Raw genomic sequence first — 15,325 nt, forward strand, 5'->3', positions numbered from 1 at the left:
CAGCGGCGGACCCTGGAGAGAAGCACAATTATAATTTAATCTCGTGTTTCATATTATTTCCATTTGTTTAACAAATATACACTTAACTTCTAGTTAATATCCTAATATATATTTTTTAAATGTGGGTCACGATTGACCCAGGCTCTGCTATTTTAGGATTGAATTCTAAATTTCTCAAATGGCCCCCAGCTATTTGAAGCGGTTCCTTCAGCTTAACCACGGAATCTTAGATTCCCTCAAGCGTAAACGTTCCGCCGAATTAAACTGTTAACCAGATAATTCCAATTAATTCCCTGCCCAAACCGGAAATCTTAGTTAGGATACAATTACCGGCAATTGTGGAGGGCAATTCGGTGACGAAACTTATCTTAGTCAGTGACCTTAAGGAACAGGAAATGCAACATGGATTCACTGATTTTATTTTTATTTTAAAAGCTGGAAAGTAATCAATTTTCTCTTCGAAATTAACCGAGGAATCGTTGGACCAAAGCGGATAATATTGCTACTTTGAGTGGCTCAAAGGCTCTCCCGATCGTCGATCATCCCAGCGACAGCATTTCGTATTCCGAGTGTGCTTTGTGACAGATTCCATGTTCTTGTCGGGTCAATTCTACCCGGCACAACAGGCACGCGTAATCAACATAATTTCCCTCGCGTTTCAAGAAGGGAAAAAGAATCGGTCACCGGGTATGATTGTTCATCGCTGCATTGTGCCTGGCAGAATTCGAGATTTCGCGAGCTTGCCATCCTATCTGGAAATTTTCACAATACGTTCTGCTGGCCGAGATTCCCGTAGCCCGGAGCTGCTCGAAAGGAACGTTAATTCTCTGCGGTTGTTGTCTCGTGTGCACTCGTGTGCGCAAACCATCATTTTTCCGTTCGAGGAACAATGTTGAGATATACAACCAAGGGAAACGAGCAAAGAGAAGGAACACGACAGCCCGTGCGCCATTGGGAAGAATAAATGGGAGGAAAAAAAAAAAAAAAAAAAAATGAAGAGCCGTGTAAAAGGGTAACTGGAAATTCGTCTTCTGTTGCGTTTTACAAGACGAGTCGCGGTTTCGCTCGGGGTGGAAAAAGGAGCAAGTTTTCACAAGTTTCGAAATGTAATTTGCGCCGGACCAACGGTGCTGGCAAGTTTAATTAGTTTACAAGTGGTTTGCCTGGAAATTTGTTAATATGAAACGCGTGAAGCTTGAACAGCTGCCTATAAGTTGTTTCAAAAATAAATAACCGGAGCTTCTTTTTTCTTTAATCATCCTGTACAGTTGAAAACACGCTGAAGTGGACGAGGATATTTCACAAGGGGCGGTTTGAGATTCGTTTTTCTCGCTTCGTCGACGAGCGTCGCGGGGCGTCAAGGGTGGCGTCCAAGGAGGGACGCGAGAGTCTGGGTGTCTGTGAAATGAAGGCGCACGGTTTCGCAATTTAGGACCGCTACCCCCCCTTTGTCTCTCGCCCTAACTCCCGTCAGACTACCTTCTCGCAATTTGCTTAAGCAAACCTTTCTGGAAATTCATATCCGTCCTTCGTGGCCGTCTTCTTCGAGGCCTCCTCGAAAACCATACCCCCTTCGCGCCCCGACGTCGCAGCCTCCTTCTGGCTCGCTGTCGCGGCTTATTTGGTCCCCGTCCAATTACTTTTGGATTTTCCAACCACAGCCGCTTTTTAATCTTTCGTCCGGAAGGAACGGTGTTTAACTTTGTGACATAGCTGGGTCGAAATATTCAGGGTCGTCGGTGAGGGGCGAAGCTTCAGGCATGTATCGGTTCGAGGGTTCCAATGGATGATTCAAAAGGGAGGATTTCTTTCACGTTTCCTTGGGTATACTTGTTTAGGCTAGAAAAATCAATAGGGGTAACAATCGCCCTGGGGGTACTGATGGAACCCTTATGCAGGTACCCAGGAACCGATTTTTATGTTTCCTTGAATGGTTTATTACGTTTTTTGTAAAAATATCGTAAAATCGAAGGTCCTCGTTATTTGGAAGATTTGCCATTGATAAAAATAAAAATTTATGCAAAAATCTGGGTACCCCGGTTCTCCGGCAACCTAAACCTAACCTGACCTAACCATGAACACCTTTGATACCCGGTGCCTTAGCATTGGGAGACCAGTCACCCTTAAGGAAAAGGTCGAACAACGATGCTGTCTCGGTTAGACCATGACCTACGACCTATAGAAGTGCGCTAGCTCGAAAGAATCAATAATTTTAGTGTAGTTCTGCTACGAAAGAAAGGCAGGCACACCTAGGTACACGGTTCCTGAAGTCAAACGAGCATTTCTCGACGGCCGATTCGATCCCCAATCAAATTTCTAATCCTATCCCCGACCACTTTGCTCGGCCTTGGCTCGGTTCTCGTCGGAAATACGTTTGTTTCCCCCGAGTCCCTAACACGACTCCGGTGTCGTGCCTTCGGAATTTCCAATAGGGGTTCGCGTTCCTTATGGCGATGAAATTGAAGTGGTGGGCGTGACCCCTCGCTGCCCCTTCCCTTGAAATATAAATATCTCACTGTAGCGTGTATCAAGTTTCCAGGTGAATCGAACTTGTCCTTCCCACCTCGAACCCAAATTTGTATCTGATTATTTTGCCCTAGCTTTCTCTGTCCCTCGGTTAAAAGGCATCTGGCCTTCTCTGGAGAGTGGTCGATAGTACTTTTAAAAGCGTCGAAACTGTAGTCTTCATTTTTCATCCAAGGAGAAACTTAATCTGAGATTTTCACCAGGTTATCCCATGTCCTTTGCTAATATGGATTTCTTTCCTTTAAAAGGGACTAATATTCTTTGACGTAGACCTCAGACCTGGTGACCCAAATTTAACTTTAACACTTACCTGACCTGGAATATAAACCTTCCCAGATCCAAGTAGAAATTGCAGTGTTAATCTATTAAAATTAATTCAGTTCAAAGCCAGACCTAGAAGCCAGCACTATTTCAACTTAGAACCTTAATCCAGTTAACCTAATTTAGCATAACTTCTAAGCCGTCTGACTCTACGCCCAGTGAACTTAACTATCAAACTTTCACTCGTGTCTCTTCACACTCTCTAAGCAACTCCCAAATGACCCCATATTTTCTAACCTTCATCCTCGATTATTATTCTAACATTTAGCAGAGTTTCACCATTCCTCTCCTTGTCCAAACAAATGAAATGTAACGAAATCTCAGACCGCTGCTTGTCGAAGGATCAATCGGGATTCAGGAGGGTGGAGGAAGGGGAAAATAAAGGGCGGAAATCCTGGATATTTTGGTGGCCATTATTCAGAGGATAATGGCAATTATGCGGGGACACGGAGGCGTCTTGTCGAGCATCCTTCGATCGAGGCTGGATCATATTTTCGCAGGGCTGGTCGATTACATCGCGAGCAAATCCGATAACGAAGTCCTTCAGCCCTCTGGGGGATTACAGAGAAACGGTTGGCTGCCTTTTCTGCTGCCTTGGAAAAAGAAAAGAGCTTTCAGTGCACAGGCAACCAGAGAGAGGGAGAGACCTGATCATGGGTTTACTTATTCTTCACGCTCGATGAAATCGTTCCGCTTCGACGATTGCGTTTTCATTAGGCCACCTCTCTTTCAGCTAGGTAACATAATCGTAACTCTTCTATTTTTTTTTTTTTTTTCGGATTGCCTCAATCTGCCGATTGTTCCTAAGGACTGGATGGTAGTTTCAATTGAACTTGATGGTTCGAATTTTAAATCAGCGAAGTGCTTTTATCGGAATATGATTTCGCTCGATCAGAAAAATGATCAGATGTTATTCTGAGCTGCAGGAATAAGGGAAGTTGTAAGAAAGTAATCCCTGAAATGCCTTTGCAAATCAGAGCGAGAGTGCGCCTCTTATTTCTGTCAGCTCGAACAACCATCCACTCCTCTCCGCCCAACCCCCACCGCGACTTTCCCTTTTCTTCTCGGACTATCTCGATTCCTCGAGGAGGAAGTACCAAGCGGGTGAATAAAAAGAAAGGAGAGGTCCTTTGAGATAGCTTCTCTGTTCTCGTGCACTCGAGGCACGGTGCCCTTTATGCGAACGTATATAAAATACATAAGGGCTCTCGGAGCACAGTTGATGCTGCGCGGACCTGAAAGAGGGTTTACGCTGTGAGTCGAGGGACTTCGAAACGCTGACAGCAGAATGATTAATCAGCATCGCTCTATTCACTGTTTGATAAATATGGTAAAAAATGTACCTACTGTATAAAATATTTGCATCATAGGGGCCTTCAGTATGCCCTTGTCTCATACCTGGAAGCAGGTGAAGGTTTTCAGTTTCTATGGTAGCTAAACTGCGCAAAAGGAAATGGAATGAAAGTTGAATAGGGCGTATTTTCTTTAGGGCCCACCAAGAAAAGTACTGCCTTTGGATGTTGATAACTATGGTAGGGTACTGCCTTAGGCTATTGGTAACTACACTAAGGCACAGCCTAAGGCGGATTTACACTGGGTAAGAGTCCGAGGATTATTAGCCTGCCTAGATAGTCTTCTCTCCTTTCTCGCCTCCAGATCCTGGCATGAAATCCCGGTCCCCAATTGTTTGCCCAGGGTACACTGTGCCTTAGCCCGATGCAAGGTGTCCCATCGTTTGTCTTGGTCCGATACCCCCATTGCATTTACCTTCAGTGTCTCCGACAGGATTCTACCATCCAAAAATCTTTAAATAATCAGTCTTCCCCCATAGAGTACTCGAAACGAGACAATCGGTAGCATCAAAGGAGCGAACAAAGGACGCGAGCTACTCATTAGCTCGGTTAATATTCGGTATCGAACTTGACCAAAGATATGCAGCCCCACGCCACTTAGCCACGTCCACAGTTATCCGCGTATTGTAATCCTGCTGGCCAGAGAGAGGCTTCGCAGGAACATTCCTGCGGAGTTCAATTAGAGGGTCCGGCTCGTTACACGCGGGCGGAGAGGTGAAAACCAATACTCTCTCCCTTGGACTAGTAGAATTAGGACCTCGGTGTCTAATTACATGCCGGGTTGCCTCGATGAAACCCGACTGCAGCCGAACTTAGATCCGTGAAAATTGTGTCCCCTTTCATTGCGGCCCTCTCGTGCCTAGAGAGTTCCATGGAGTTTCTGGAATGGTTAATCCTTAAAATGGATTCCATATTGTTGAATGATGCGTGAAAGTGAAGCTGAGAAGACATAGAAGTCTTAATACCCGGACCCTGACCGACTGGTCCGAAGCTATCGCCACTTGAAACCTTCCTTCCTTATACATTTGTCCTTCGATATTGAAACTGTCCGGAGGACCAACGCCGTTCTCCATCCGGATATTCGATATCCTCTCAACACTGGAGGATATCGAGCGGCGGCCAAAGGAGACTTCAATGAATTCGCTAAATTCGAGGCACCGGCCTCGAATTACATTCTGCAGCGCGATAAAGCTCGTTGCTGAATTCGGCCCGGGCTCTGTTCCAGCAGTTCCCAGCAACAAAAGCGAGCCCGGTAGAAGCTGCGCACAATCTCCGGCAACCTCGTCGCTTGGCTGCACAATAAGGCTAGCCCGCTATCTTTGGCCAACGTGGTCCAACTTTTTACGAGACGGAACACTGCTGCCGCCCGGCCAACCCCTTGATTCGTTTGATCCACACTGCTTGTTCCGCTCTTTTCTCTGGACCTTTGCTGAAGTCCTGCAATGCTTCTTGGATAGCGTAATCCCTAAATTCGGGAACCCTTTTCTTCCGTTGAGCTTAATATACAGGGTGTTCCTGAAGTTTCTATACACTCTTGCCTTTGACGAATCAATATACAGGATGTTTCAAAAGCTGCCATATGGTCAGAGGTTAACATTCGAGTTGTGCCATTTGGTTTTCAGCGGCTTCGCGATCGATCCGAGAACAATTAAGAGCACATTGAAAAGAGTTATCGAAGAAGGAAGTCTGGGACGTGGTCCAAGAATGGTTTTTCAACGCGCAGCCCGTATAAAACGCGCGATAAGTACATCCCGCGGTGAAAAGAATGGGGAGGGCTTTGATTCATCGAGGACCACTTCTGCGAACACTTTTTTTTTTTCTCCCCAGCTCGTCTACCATCCTGTTCCTCGGCCTCTATCCGTCTCTCTTTTCTGCCTCCCTTGCTGAGGCTTCGTTTTACCATTCCATGTCGGAAGTTCATCGCGCGAAAAACATCCACCTTGGCACTGATCGCGAAACTCTCCCTACCTTTGTCGGTGCTTTTTCACCCTCCAATCTTTTTTGCCTCACCCCGTCCCTCCCTTTTTTACGACGCCCCATAGTTGGCACACAGGGGTGAACGAATCGTTGGTCATGATTATTATAGAAATTGGTCTGTTAATGGGAGCGCTGATTCTGCCTTATAGCGAACGGGTCAATTTGACCCTCAACACGGTTATAATTGAAATCTTCAATTATTTCGATCACGGGAACGTTCAGACGAGGCTGGGAAGTAATTTTCGAGTCGTGTGTCGTGCCAAGGGATGTCTATACGCCATGAATTTTCCAATAAGCGTTGGGTCGAAGACGACCAGCCATTTTCTCTGTCCCCATGACTCCAGCATATTTCCGCTGCTGCTTTTCTCCACTGTCCTCTTGGAATTTCCCTTCCGCATAGTTCTTTGCCACTTGTCGCGTCAGCTGCGATCGTCTGTTCGCGAAATTCCATTGCAGCTCGATATCCACCTCCCTCCCTTCGATACCTTCATCGCTTCCGCCCTCGGTTCATTTCTCCTGTTGGCTTTTGTTTGCTCCGTGGATTCCGTTTAGAGCAATTTCCCCCAGAATTTTCATCCTCCTTCGCGGTTACCACCTTCGGGCCATTTTGCTTTCATACTCAGCAGCAGTAAACCATAGGCGCAGACGCGTTTCATTTCATTAGCACGGCAGTTTAGTGAAATTCGTTTACGGATTATCGTGCGACCGACGCGATTCTATTATCGGCACGGAGATAATTAAAGGCGCACCCTTATCGACGAATCGGGCGGAGCAACTCGCGCGGAAACAATCCTAATAGTCGACGATCGAACCTCTGCAACGCTTGGCCGAAAGCTTTTTAAAGGGTGTGAAAAGGGTCCGGGGACGGCAATTCTCGCCGTGGACATGTCCCTTTGATAAAAGGGATGGCTGCCTTAAAGTTGCAGGGAACAGGACCAGAAGGTGTCCTGGCATGCTTTTCTCCGAGTATTTGTTCAGTGTAAAAGTAACACGGACAGATTCGATCGTCTCAAAGAAGCGCTTTCGTAGTTTGGGCGCCATTCTTTGGATTTGAAATTGAATTTATTCGATGGGACACCTTGGACTAAGCTAATCGAGTCCTTCCGAATGTCCTGGAAATTTCTGAAGTAGAAAGTGACGAGGAAAATATGAAATTTTAACTGCAATGCGTGCGGTGCTATAGTGTATTCTCTTGTTTCGCAATGGCCATCCAGTTTAAGCCGAGGTGAACTCTAATTTGAAAGCTGGTCGAGTTCCCTGACTCGCTTGTTCCCTCTTTCTCGCCGGACTCTCGCGGCGATCGTCGAGTTCCGGCAGAAACAGTGCTGCCGCCGGCTAAATGCTTCCGTTCCACCACTTTTACGATGCTACGCCGTTAGAGAAACGCCTGGAGAATTTTCGTCAGGGAATAAAACACTTCTCATTCCCCTATCCCCTCGGTTCTCTGTCTCTGTCTCGAAGTCGGAATCGAAGCTCTAGCTAGAAATTTCACGAGTCGAGAACGAAGTAAATTCCCGGTGTCCCCGGAATTCGTTTTATCGACTTCCGGTGCGCGTGATACCCCAGTTAGGCGAGGGGTCAAAGGGGTTGAACGGCGAAGATAGAATCGGGTAGAAAAGTCAATTACTATCCCGGTCGGTAGACCGGTGCAGACAAATGTACAGGGTGACTCGACAAATTTTCACGTCCATGGCGCTGTAGATTCTTGATGGTAAAACGAGTCGAAAAGTTCTTTGCCATTTTTTAATCCGCAGCTCCGTTTCCGAGATATAAGCGATTGAAAGTTAGGTACGCGACTTCGGGCGCGCCATCTTGAAGGCGCAGGCACGGTCACGTGATCAGTCACGCGAGCTTCTAAGATGGCGGCCGGGAAGTCGAGTCAAACTTTTAAACTCTTATATCTCAGAAACTAAACGTTAGAGTGAAAAACGGTAAAGGACTTTTCAATTTCTTTTGTCACGAAGAATCTATACTTATTAAGACACTCCGTATATAACGATAGGAATTGAAATTCATCCGCGCTATGAATCGTGCCGATATCTGGATCTAGGTATCGATGTACCGTCCATTCAATCGAGCTAATTGTTCCGCTGGCCAACAGAACCAGGTAGAGGGTGAAACAATTCGGATCGGGATTCGGCTGACTGATTGTGTGTGCAGCTTCGATTCCGATTCCTGTGTAAAAAGGTGCAAAAACTCGAATTCAAAGCAAACGCGCACGGAGAGTTCGGTGAAATTATACGTAAACTACGGCACGGAACGGTGTAGTTTGTTTAATGGAGGCTGAAATAAAAGCACGGTCTCCGTTGAATGGCTGGCTGGACGATAGCGATGGATTCGAATCGCGTTTCGTCGATTCGAACAAATCAATCAAGTTTAATTTTTATGAATAAATTCTTACAAAATATCAAACGAATCATCTTAGAGAATTTCAACCTTTTCCTAAGGCATACGAAATATACAGTCATAAAGTTAACGCAGGTATCGTTCCACCTCTTAGTCAAAAAGTGAAACAGGTACAATCAAAGAAAGATTAAAATGAAAAAAAAAAAAAAAAAAAAAAAATTCTCATTGGTGAAGCATAAGCAGGGGGTCGATACGTGTGGGTTTGCGAGGGTTTTGACCCTCGCGACGTGCTCGATATCGTTCGCAAAAGCCGACGTGCCCGAGGACGTTCCTCGAGGTGAACACAGAGGTCCGAGCTGGTCTCTCGCGGTAATGGATTTCGTCGGGTCGGCCTTTGTGCTCGCAATTCATCTACAACGACGCTTCTTCCCGTTCCTCTGCCGCTTTCGCTTTGTCGTCGCTGATTCCTCTTCGAACGCGACAAAGCCAGACCCCCCCCCCCCCCCCCCCCAGCCCCTCGCGATATTCGCTTTTAATTAATTTCGACTCTTCTTCTTCGGCCAACAACGTCGCGTCGGGGCGACGAATTTTCTTTGTCGATCGTCGTTCATTGTTAATGATTACTCTACCTTCTCCTGTTATTTTTGGCTACTTATCCAATTTCCATATTCGGTATTCCCCGACGTTACCAGATCGTACGTTTCGTGCTTCCATTTATAAAGGGCGAAAATCCCCAGATGGTATAACTAGTTACGTCGACGGCGGCTAGTTACTTCATTAGATCGATAATCGAAACGACAGGAGGTAGATGCACCCGTACATAGCCGGCGAACAAACAAACAAGCGGACAAAGAGGAGCGAAACGGCTGGAGGCGTGTTTGCTTCGCGAAACGAAAGCAGCCAACGGGCTAACGAACTGTGATTACATAATTAATGAGACCTCAGGTCACAGTTCGGTCAAGAAACTAGTAGACTGACTCAACTCTTTTCTTCAAGAATTGCTAAGTTAATCAGGTCTCTAGAAACGATTCAAGGTAAACTCTCGCTATATTGCCGCCGTCTCTGGTAATATAGGAAGAGCTCTAGAGTGCACGAAGGGTACTGAAGATATATTTTCTGATACTAATCAAAATAAATTAATCAGGTTTCTAAAAACGATTTGAGGTAAACTCTCGCTATATTGCCAGAGACGGTGGCAATATAGCAAGAGCTCTAGAGTGCACGAAGGGTACTGAAGATATATTTTCTGATAATAATCAAAATAAATCAATCAGGTCTCTAAAAACGATTCGAAGTAAACTCTCGCTATATTGCCAGAGACGGTGGCAATATAGCAAGAGCTCTAGAATGCACGAAGGGTACTGAAGATATATTTTCTGATAAGAAACAAAATAAATTAATCAGGTCTCTAAAAACTATTCGAGGTAAACTCTCGTTATATTGCCAGAGACGGTGGCAATATAGCAAGAGCTCTAGAGTGCACGAAGGGTACTGAAGATATATTTTCTGATAATAATCAAAATAAATCAATCAGGTCTCTAAAAACGATTCGAGGTAAACTCTCGCTATATTGCCAGAGACGGTGGCAATATAGCAAGAGCTCTAGAGTGCACGAAGGGTACTGAAGATGTATTTTCTGATACCAATCAAAATAAATTAATCAGGTCCCTAAAAACGATTCGAAGTAAACTCTCGCTATATTGCCAGAGACGGTGGCAATATAGCAAGAGCTCTAGAATGCACGAAGGGTACTGAAGATATATTTTCTGATAAGAAACAAAATAAATTAATCAGGTCTCTAAAAACGATTCGAGGTAAACTCTCGCTATATTGCCAGAGACGGTGGCAATATAGCATGAGCCTTAGAGTGCACGAAGGGTACTGAAGATATATTTTCTGATACCAATCAAAATAAAGTCATACACGACCCATCCAGCTATGAAACTCAAACGAGTGCTTGAAAAAGTCGAGTGACTCCGCCGCGTTTCTTGCACCATAGGAAAGTTCATCGACTGTCGATCGAACGGGTTGGAACGAGAGTCAGCTTGCACGGTCACGTTAAAAGTGGATAATAGAATAGCCGAGGCTAGCCTGTTCGTGACACCGCACGCCCTGACGAAATTAGCCTTAATAAGCCTGTAACCTCGTCATCGTTTCGCTGTAGATAAACCGATTATTAACGGCACGGGCAACCTCTCGTGACATCGGCTTCGAACCTGACCCTGTGATCGCTATCACGTTTTACCATGCGTTCCCTCATTCCATGCGTGGAACACTTACTACGTCTATGCTGATATCGATCTTTTATTATGCCTTATGGGTTTTCTATTACCATTTCCTATGTTATCCAAACAATTATAGTCCATGGAAACCTTCCCCACTCGACTTTGGAAGGGTTGGACAGAAAGGTCCCTCAAAGGTTGAAGGTACAGAAAATTCTTAACACAAGTAGGAATGACATGTTTTTTATTTTTTATTTTCACAAAATTAACATTTGTTACATTTTATCATCTTGATCTACCCTGTGCCTACTGCTGCCCTTTGGGCTGTTGCTCAGGTGCCTTATAAGCCCAGAACCCTATTATCCCATCAGAAACGTATTATACTTTGATACAAATTTTTCAAGACTTCCTGTTAATTTGCTTTTATTTCCATTATACAGGAACAATGTTCGTTTGGTAGACTTGTCTGGCCGCGATTCGACGCGGGGATTAGCGATAGTCCGCCCGGGGCGTGGAGGGGGGAGTACTTGCTGTTTATTCTGCAGAAACGACACCACATATCCTGGTTATTCAGAGGCAAATGAATTTCTGTAATCCTCTCCCTTTCACGGTCCGCTCGGCCGGATATTACGGCTCACAATGCCGCCGCTTCTAATCTGCTATTCTTCCTCGAGTGGACCGGCGAGAAATGCCTCGCTGACGACACCACTTCCTTTTTATTGCGTCCCCGAAATGCTTTTTCACCGGGACGTTCTCTCAAAGGCCGTGGTATTCTTTTTTACCATCCCCCATTGCCTTTCATGGTTTTGATTTCGAAGCGCGTAGAACGTGATATTAACGTTAATCGTTTTGATAAAACGCAGTACTACGTGATCGGACGGTGAAAGATCGATCGGATTACCGTGGAGAATAAAAAGTTGCGCCGACGTTCTGACCTGACGCCGATTGTTAGCGTTTCGTGGACGTGGAGGGGGTAATCCGTACGTGTCTCTCTCTGTCTGGTCGCTAAATCTTTCACGGACTATTTTTCATTCCTCCTCAGCGACCATGTTTTCGCACGATTAACCGTGTTTCGAACCGATTTCGTTCCCCGGGAAGTCGATTCCGCAGCCGCGCCACGTTTGTTATCCTCCATGGAAAACTGCCCCCCTTCCTGCAGCCAGGGCAAAGAGTAGGTATAACCAGAGGCGACTCTTCCAGCGGCACCTTTGAAGTCACCGATTCGTTGTGCAGTCTTTATTTGTCGGTGGTCAGATCCATAATACGTTGCCCTCGATCGCCCGATTTATTTGTGTCTTAACGTTCGACGTACTTCTAGAAAATGCAGGGACAAACTTACATAGGGGGGGTCAAAGGTTAGACCCTCCCCCGAGATGGGGCGCAAACGCGCCAAGGGCGCCCAGGACACCGTGGGGGTTTTAGCCGGTAAAAATCGGGCACTACCCCTGGCCTCTCCCCAGGAGGGCTGGGGGCGTCTTTCAAATATTTCCCCCCCCGTACAAAAAAAAGAAAAGGACAAACTTACACGCAATGCCACCTCTACAGTTGTCCCTTTAAATGGGTTGTATCAACGAGCGGGAATGTTGAATGGGAATGGACATTTAAATGTGCTGTATCACTTTGTCTCTCTCTACAGGTAGTTTCTTTATTAAAATGTTGCCTTTTGTTATACCTACTCTCTGGTCAGAGTTCGACCAAAAATTGTCTGTCGCAGTTAACACTTGAAAAATTTTGATTAATGCGATCCACGTAATAGACGGTGTACTTTTTGAGACGTACCCTTTGTAGAGAAAGGGTTAATGGCATTTCCATCGTTAGGGCAGGCGGGCGCGTCTGGTGCGTGGCAGCTTGAAAAATGGCAGGCTTAATTTCAATTTGCCCTAGTCTCGTGAGCGGCGTTGAAAGTTCGCGTGATTCCGCCACGATCGCCGACACCGATAGGGACATTGCTGTTTATCACGATGCTGCCCATCGATCAGACGACAGGGCTCGAGTTCCTTCAACCCATGCGTTCGTTGAACGTCCACAATAGACGAAATTAGGGAAAGCGATCCAACGTGTGCAGGTGGTAACGTAGTACTACGTCCCAGTCGTAATTCGGGATTTGGATGTATTCCGACATATATCCTTTCTTGCCTTCCCTCGAAGAAGAAAGAAGAATCGTTGAACCGTGAAGACGAATCGAATCGAAAAAGTGATTATCGGCTTTTAATCAAGCCTCCTTTTTCTCCCCAAAGTAGTTCCATCCCTCTCGCCATCCTCCTCTGCATGAATCCGGACGTGTTGCGTTTGCTTGATGGAAACGCAGCCTTTTTTTATAGAGTTTAGAAAGAGAATCCATCACGAACCACGGTTTCGTCGTTCTAAAGTTCCGCAATTATTTCCCGAGTGCACGCATCCCCGAGACAAACGCGGCTGGAGTGGCCGTCTGGCTTGTATTTCACCAGTCGACACTTCGGCACGTTTAACACGGGGAATTGCACTTAACGGGCAGAAGATCGCGGCAAGGCGCGCTACCGTCAGCCAAGTCAAAGGGAGACATTTTTGTCGTTTCCTGGAAACGGCGTCGCTCTCTCGGAAGCTCGCCTTCCGACGGCCGTAGAAAGCACCGTACAGGTTGAATAAAAGGGTGGATACGAAGGTACGGGGTGGCTTTTAGCGAGGGGAGCTGGCAGGGAGGCATGCAGAACGCGTCTGTCACGATTATGGTTTAATAAAGTTTCGCGTTGCTGTTTGCCTCTTCGATTCTCCCTCCTCTGATGGCATTCGGAGGATCTGCTCTTTCTGGCATGTGTTTTCAGCCTAGCAATTTTAATCCAGTTCAGTGCTTTGTTATTGTTAAGAGTGGATATAGTCATCTTTGATAAAGGATCGTTCAGACTAGGCAAGGAGCGATGAGAGAAACAGGCAGGCTATTGGTATTTGCCTATCCTCCCTTTTCCCGTTTAGGTCCCCAAAGTTGTCCTGGCATCGAGGGTGTTAAAACATCAAACTACCTTGGACAACACCGGTAGCCAAGTTTCTCTTCGATTCACTAGGACATCCAGATAGCTGAACCATCTGGTAGATCGATGGCCAGCCAGCTGGGCTCTGCCTCTGAAACTCGTGCTCTTCCTTTTCCTTGAGAAGATGAACGAAGTGGATGGTTCATCCGGCGCCAGGAAAAGGAAGATTACTCCCTTCTGATTTTTATTATTACGCTCAGCAGGATATAGATACCGTCGTCCGTTTTTATTGCCTCGTTGCCTTTTACCTTTCTCTTCCCTCGCCTCCCCCCCGCTTCTGCCCTCCCGTGATTCTCCCGGGATGAAACAAAGGATCGAAATGGCCCCGAAGATGCGAAACGTCGTCACGGTGGCTGCTGCCGTTGCTCGCATCGCAGCTATAATACGATCGAGCCGAAAACTTTTTCTATTACCTTGCTGTTCGTTCGAAACTTCTCTCGAAGCTATCGAAATATCGACGCGTGCTTTTTCCTTTCCAGAGCTTCTTCCCTCCCCCCATTTTTCGCCCTCGAACGAGAGAAAAGGAATCGCGATGAAAAGATAGACGAGAGGAGTTTCTCTTTCCTTTTTTTTTTCAAGTAACCAACTCGATGGAGTTAGCTGTTATACAAATTCCTGAATCAAGCCTCGTTGTAGGGCGCATCGTTTTCAAATCCAGCGGTCTAATTAATCACGCAGCCGGATAATAAGCAACGACCCGATAACGATAACATCGCTGATTCTAAATTCGAACTCCCCCCCCCGGCGCGTACGTGTTCGCTCGATAAACACTGTGCCACCCCTGACGTATGAAATTATTGCTAAGGAAACAGGAGGGCGCGGTCGAAGTGACTGGCAAACTTTCTCTGTTTACCCAGCCTTCCCTACCGTAGGCAACAGAATGTGTCGACGGTTGTTCACCAGCCACCCATGGAAACGAGCTTCCTGACCCTGAGGATAATTGGACGGGATCCTGATGCGATTCGTGCAAACTTGATCGTCATACTCCTCGAAATAGTCCAGATTTCCCGGTTTTGTTTAGTCGTTGGGAATGGAAGAAAAACCTTGCTACCTTATCGCAAATGTATTCAGCAATTCAGGGAGGCCATTGGTTTGAATAGAAATCCATGGTTGCGAGGTAGCGTAATTGCGTACGGTCTGTGGGTGCGTTTCCCCCGTGCTACCTAAGTGCTGGTTGGGCGCGGACCTCATAGGGAGGCCGCCCGCATAAGGGAGAGGTTGCGCACGGTCTATGGGTGCGTTTTCCTCGTGCAACCTGAGTGCAAATTACGCGTAAACCTTATAGAGGGGCCGCGCGTACGAGGGAGAGGTACTTGGTTGACTCGGAAGTCTGTCGTACCGCAAGTTAAATAGCTTTCCGTTGCCGCTCGCGTTACTCGGCGACGTACTGAAACGCGTGCTCGGTCCTCTCCCGACTACTCTCCCTTTCTCTTCGACTCTGTCGTACCGCCCTCGCGGTTTACTGGTCGAACGAATAACGCGGTCGACGCACAACGACCCCTTTAACCGGTTAGATCGACCTCCTGGCGACTCGGTTCTTCGACCAGCGAAAGTTTCCTGCTACTTTTTCTACCTG

At 46.4% G+C, this 15,325-nt stretch overlaps 1 protein-coding gene across 4 annotated transcripts in view; it reads left to right on the plus strand.

Moving 5' to 3' along the window:
* The window catches only part of LOC117608784 (alpha-mannosidase 2), a 74,317-nt gene that overhangs the window by 36,928 nt on the left and 22,064 nt on the right, over positions 1-15,325 (plus strand). The gene's annotated exons all lie outside the window — the stretch shown is intronic.

This window comes from Osmia lignaria, chromosome 8 (assembly GCF_051020975.1).
Source record: "Osmia lignaria lignaria isolate PbOS001 chromosome 8, iyOsmLign1, whole genome shotgun sequence".
NCBI lineage: Eukaryota > Metazoa > Arthropoda > Insecta > Hymenoptera > Megachilidae > Osmia > Osmia lignaria.